At 34.5% G+C, this 6486-nt stretch overlaps 1 pseudogene; it reads left to right on the forward strand.

Annotated features, from left to right (window-relative positions):
• Positions 1–779: 779 nt before the first annotated feature.
• On the forward strand, positions 780–2746 carry LOC145125078 (nucleotide pyrophosphatase/phosphodiesterase 1 pseudogene; annotated as a pseudogene).
• The last annotated feature ends 3740 nt before the right edge of the window (positions 2747–6486 follow it).

The following is a 6486-nucleotide window of genomic DNA, read 5'->3' on the forward strand; positions in this document are numbered from 1 at the left end:
TCAATGTAGTAACATTTTTGCATAATGCCTCAATTTTAGGTTGCAATGATGCTACAAATACAAAAACTGATATTAGCATACCAATAAAAAAATCAATACTAATGTTGCATTTTTATAAAAAAAACAGTAACAATGCCGTTTTTTTAACTGTGCAGTTTTTTGAAGGAAAATATCCGATGAAGTCTCAATAGTTTGGGTCTGTTTACGATTTAATCGCAACTTTTATTTTTTGGACGAAAAAGTCCGATTATTTTATATTTTGCACAAATTAATGAAATAGTCATTTTTTTCAACAGAAAATGATAAATTACCGTATAAAATTAGATAATCGAAAAAAGACACACACCTACTCTCCTTTATCTCTCTTCTCTCTCTGCATGCTGATGAACCAGCAAGCTCATCATGACACATCTCCTTAGCTTGATGTAAGGGGTAGTACTGTTGGCACAAGTGGTGGATCCAAGAAATTTTAGAAGACCGGACAAAAAATATTTATTTTTTTAAAAAGGAAAAATATTTTTAAAAGTCAAAATATATTATTTTGAAGGGTAAAATTTTTATTATTTTTGAAAAAAAAAATTATTTTCTTAATTAACCTCACTGTCCCATTGTAGGACTAGAACCGCCAAGGTTGGAGCATGCTAAGCTGGTTGGCGAGTGGGCTCGTGTTCTTCAGGAAGGCCTAACATCGACCGGTCCAGATCCATGGACTTAAAGAAAAACCGGCCAATAAGTTGACTAAAAATATCCACTGTCAAGCTGAATCGCAATAGACAAAGTCATGTACAAATCCATAAACGTAACACACAAGCACATAATGCTCTTCAATCCATCCATCCCCAATCGACCAACTACAAACAAGATCCCATAATCGCGTAATTCCATGATTTTCTGAAGATTTCATCCAAAGTCATCAACAATTAACATAACACAGATCACAAAATCCCACAATTTCAAAACCCCATCAGAATTTCCCTAAATTGTTCTTGTATGTTTGGAATTTTCTCTCTGAAATGGGATTAGATGCTATCAAACCCTCACCGGTGCCGACCGGAGAAGAAAACACACCAAATCAATCCACTTCGCTTCTCTCTTTCGACACAGACATCACCACCATCCCAACAAAACCCTCTAGCACCACCGTCCTCCTCTTCTCCCTCCTCATCACCACCTGCGTGGCTCTCTCCGCCGCCTTCGCTTTCGCCTTCCTCTTCTTCTCCTCAGTTACATCCACCAATCACCACCACAGCACCACCGCTCTCCAAATCGCCCGTCCATTCAGTAAACTCACTCACCCAGTCGTTATCCTCATTTCCTCAGATGGGTTCCGATTTGGGTACCAATTTAAAACGCCAACACCCAACATCCATCGATTAATCAAAAACGGAACCGAAGCTGAAACTGGATTGATTCCAGTTTACCCAACGTTAACCTTCCCAAATCACTACTCAATCGCCACCGGATTATACCCTGCTTATCACGGTATCATAAACAACAAATTCACTGATCCAATCGCAGGTGATACTTTCACAATGGCCAGCCATGAACCCAAATGGTGGCTAGGCGAACCCATATGGGAGACAATCGCGAACCAAGGGCTCAAAGCGGCTACATATTTCTGGCCTGGATCCGAGGTAAAAAAGGGTTCTTGGGATTGTCCTGTGAATTTCTGTGCACCCTATAACGAATCAGTCCCATTCGAAGAACGCGTTGATACTATCCTCCATTATTTCGATTTACCAACTGAAGAAATTCCTGTTTTCATGACATTGTATTTCGAGGACCCTGATCATCAAGGTCATCAATTTGGCCCTGATGATCCTCAAATTACAGAAGCTGTTAGTAACATCGATGGGTTGATTGGTAGATTGATTAACGGATTGGAAAAACGTGGTGTTTTCGAAGATGTTACCATAATCATGGTAGGTGATCATGGAATGGTTGGTACTTGTGATCAAAAGTTAATATTTTTAGACGATTTAGCTTCTTGGATCAAGATTCCGACAGAATGGGTACAATATTATACTCCTGTGCTATCTATTCGTCCACCTTCTGATCAATCCCCTTCTGAAATTGTCGCCAAAATGAACCAAGGATTGAGTTCAGGGAAGGTCAAAAATGGCGACAAATTGAAAGTTTATCTCAAAGAAGACCTTCCTGCGAGGCTGCACTATTGGGAAAGTGATAGGATCCCTCCGATTATTGGGTTAGTCGATGAAGGTTTTAAGGTTGAGCAAAAGGACTCGAAGAGTAAGGAATGTGGAGGTGCACATGGATATGATAATGCATTTTTTTCGATGAGAACGATTTTTATTGGTCATGGTCCTCAATTTGCTAGAGGTAGAAAGGTACCATCTTTTGAGAATGTTCAAATATATAATTTAATTACTTCGATTCTCAACATACATGGAGCTTCCAACAATGGGTCTTTATCTTTTGCAAAGAGTGTGCTTTTGCCTCATCATTGACTGACGTTTGAGTGTTGAAATCTGTGCATGTTTTAAGGCATTGCTGTTTAATTGTTGTAGATTTAAAGTTAATAATGGTGCTTATAGCTTAAGATGCATTGGTTCATTGGTTGAACGTAACTTCTGAGTGTTTGAATCTTGTTTGCATCTAGTAAGGGTGGCAATCTTATAGTGTTAGGTTGGCGTGATGTGGATTGGCGGGTTGACACTCAAAAAACTCAACCTGGACACCACCCATATAATTATTCGTGTTGTGTTTTTCAACACTAACTCGCATACGACTTGCCTAATCCCTTTAATTATATGAGTTTACATGTTTGTGTATCATATTTGGGTTCGTATGTCATACTTGATTTGATTTATTGATTTACCCCACCCAAACAAGATCCTTATAATAAACGGGTTATATGGGTCAACTCATTATGACGCGGACCCGTTTAAGGTCAACCTAAAAGTATCGCGTGTGAGAATTGCTACCCTTACATATAGACAAAGATTAAAGCTCCCAAAACCAATACTAAAACCAAATTTAAAGTAGACAAAACCAATAAAAAAATGATATACAATTAATGAGACTTGAACTTATGACATTAATATGAAAGTCACTTCTTATTGTTATACCAAAGACTTTTAGTACCAATTATAGTTGCATGGAAAAGATGTAAAATATGATAATTAATGAAAATAACAGTCTATTTAAAAACGACTTTTATGACGCAATTTATGATCTATGAATTTATTTAAATTGTTGTTAAGATGTCAAACTGTCAAAGAACAGTGTAAGACTGGGTTGGGGGGGGGGGGGGGTTACACAAACACTCAAATAATTATAATTTTTTTTATTATATAATTATTTCTATTAAATATTTAATTAACATCTCATTTATAAAATATAAATTTATAACAATAATATAATATTTTTAGTATTTTTATCTTATTTCTATAACTATAAAATAATAACTATTTGTATACGTATATAATAAAGATCCGATATAATTATATTTATAAATCTCCATTCTTAATAATTGTCTTTCCTACATGCCACATGTCACTTCTATATGCTCCATCAATCCACATGTCGCTTTTCTGGAGCTCCTCTCCTTTTGTTTCCCGCACAATCTTTTCCAATCCATTCCTCAAATCTTCATTCTTAATAATTGTCTCTCCTACATGCCACATGTCACTTCTATATGCTCCCTCAATCCACGTGTCGCTTTTCTGGAGCTCCCCTCCTTTTGTTTCCCACACAATCTTTTCCAATCCATTCCTCAAATCCCATAAAATCTGCTAAATTTTTAATTAGATTTCAAAGTCCGTATCTTTATTGAGGATATTACGGGATTTGGTTTAAAGGAGATTAGGGATTCAATTTAATTAAGCTTTTAAATCCAAATTTCTGAAATCTCGGCACCATCTACTGTGACGATTAACTGATTGACATATTTCACCACAAATCAAACCCCAATAGATTGATTCTCAATAAGGTCTACATGACTACATCAAGAATCAATGGAAATCGATTTATTGTATGAAACCGATGATGCATGATCTCAAGAAGATTGAAGATAGGGAAAATGTAAGAAGACTGGGTTGGGGGGGGGGGGGGGGGTTACACAAACACTCAAATAATTATAATTTTTTTTATTATATAATTATTTCTATTAAATATTTAATTAACATCTCATTTATAAAATATAAATTTATAACAATAATATAATATTTTTAGTATTTTTATCTTATTTCTATAACTATAAAATAATAACTATTTGTATACGTATATAATAAAGATCCGATATAATTATATTCATAAATCTCCATTCTTAATAATTGTCTTTCCTACATGCCACATGTCACTTCTATATGCTCCATCAATCCACATGTCGCTTTTCTGGAGCTCCTCTCCTTTTGTTTCCCGCACAATCTTTTCCAATCCATTCCTCAAATCTTCATTCTTAATAATTGTCTCTCCTACATGCCACATGTCACTTCTATATGCTCCCTCAATCCACGTGTCGCTTTTCTGGAGCTCCCCTCCTTTTGTTTCCCACACAATCTTTTCCAATCCATTCCTCAAATCCCATAAAATCTGCTAAATTTTTAATTAGATTTCAAAGTTCGTATCTTTATTGAGGATATTACGGGATTTGGTTTAAAGGAGATTAGGGATTCAATTTAATTAAGCTTTTAAATCCAAATTTCTGAAATCTCGGCACCATCTACTGTGACGATTAACTGATTGACATATTTCACCACAAATCAAACCCCAATAGATTGATTCTCAATAAGGTCTACATGACTACATCAAGAATCAATGGAAATCGATTTATTGTATGAAACCGATGATGCATGATCTCAAGAAGATTGAAGATAGGGAAAATGTAAGAAGACTGGGTTGGGGGGGGGGGGGTTACACAAACACTCAAATAATTATAATTTTTTTTATTATATAATTATTTCTATTAAATATTTAATTAACATCTCATTTATAAAATATAAATTTATAACAATAATATAATATTTTTAGTATTTTTATCTTATTTCTATAACTATAAAATAATAACTATTTGTATACGTATATAATAAAGATCCGATATAATTATATTCATAAATCTCCATTCTTAATAATTGTCTTTCCTACATGCCACATGTCACTTCTATATGCTCCATCAATCCACATGTCGCTTTTCTGGAGCTCCTCTCCTTTTGTTTCCCGCACAATCTTTTCCAATCCATTCCTCAAATCTTCATTCTTAATAATTGTCTCTCCTACATGCCACATGTCACTTCTATATGCTCCCTCAATCCACGTGTCGCTTTTCTGGAGCTCCCCTCCTTTTGTTTCCCACACAATCTTTTCCAATCCATTCCTCAAATCCCATAAAATCTGCTAAATTTTTAATTAGATTTCAAAGTCCGTATCTTTATTGAGGATATTACGGGATTTGGTTTAAAGGAGATTAGGGATTCAATTTAATTAAGCTTTTAAATCCAAATTTCTGAAATCTCGGCACCATCTACTGTGACGATTAACTGATTGACATATTTCACCACAAATCAAACCCCAATAGATTGATTCTCAATAAGGTCTACATGACTACATCAAGAATCAATGGAAATCGATTTATTGTATGAAACCGATGATGCATGATCTCAAGAAGATTGAAGATAGGGAAAATGTAAGAAGACTGGGTTGGGGGGGGGGGGTTACACAAACACTCAAATAATTATAATTTTTTTTATTATATAATTATTTCTATTAAATATTTAATTAACATCTCATTTATAAAATATAAATTTATAACAATAATATAATATTTTTAGTATTTTTATCTTATTTCTATAACTATAAAATAATAACTATTTGTATACGTATATAATAAAGATCCGATATAATTATATTCATAAATCTCCATTCTTAATAATTGTCTTTCCTACATGCCACATGTCACTTCTATATGCTCCATCAATCCACATGTCGCTTTTCTGGAGCTCCTCTCCTTTTGTTTCCCGCACAATCTTTTCCAATCCATTCCTCAAATCTTCATTCTTAATAATTGTCTCTCCTACATGCCACATGTCACTTCTATATGCTCCCTCAATCCACGTGTCGCTTTTCTGGAGCTCCCCTCCTTTTGTTTCCCACACAATCTTTTCCAATCCATTCCTCAAATCCCATAAAATCTGCTAAATTTTTAATTAGATTTCAAAGTCCGTATCTTTATTGAGGATATTACGGGATTTGGTTTAAAGGAGATTAGGGATTCAATTTAATTAAGCTTTTAAATCCAAATTTTTGAAATCTCGGCACCATCTACTGTGACGATTAACTGATTGACATATTTCACCACAAATCAAACCCCAATAGATTGATTCTCAATAAGGTCTACATGACTACATCAAGAATCAATGGAAATCGATTTATTGTATGAAACCGATGATGCATGATCTCAAGAAGATTGAAGATAGGGAAAATGTAAGAAAACTGAAGATGTGCATATTTTGGACTTGCTATTCAACT

This window comes from Lactuca virosa, chromosome 7 (assembly GCF_052849685.1).
Source record: "Lactuca virosa cultivar CGN04683 chromosome 7, Lactuca_virosa_CGN04683_v6, whole genome shotgun sequence".
In the NCBI taxonomy this organism is placed as follows: domain Eukaryota; kingdom Viridiplantae; phylum Streptophyta; class Magnoliopsida; order Asterales; family Asteraceae; genus Lactuca; species Lactuca virosa.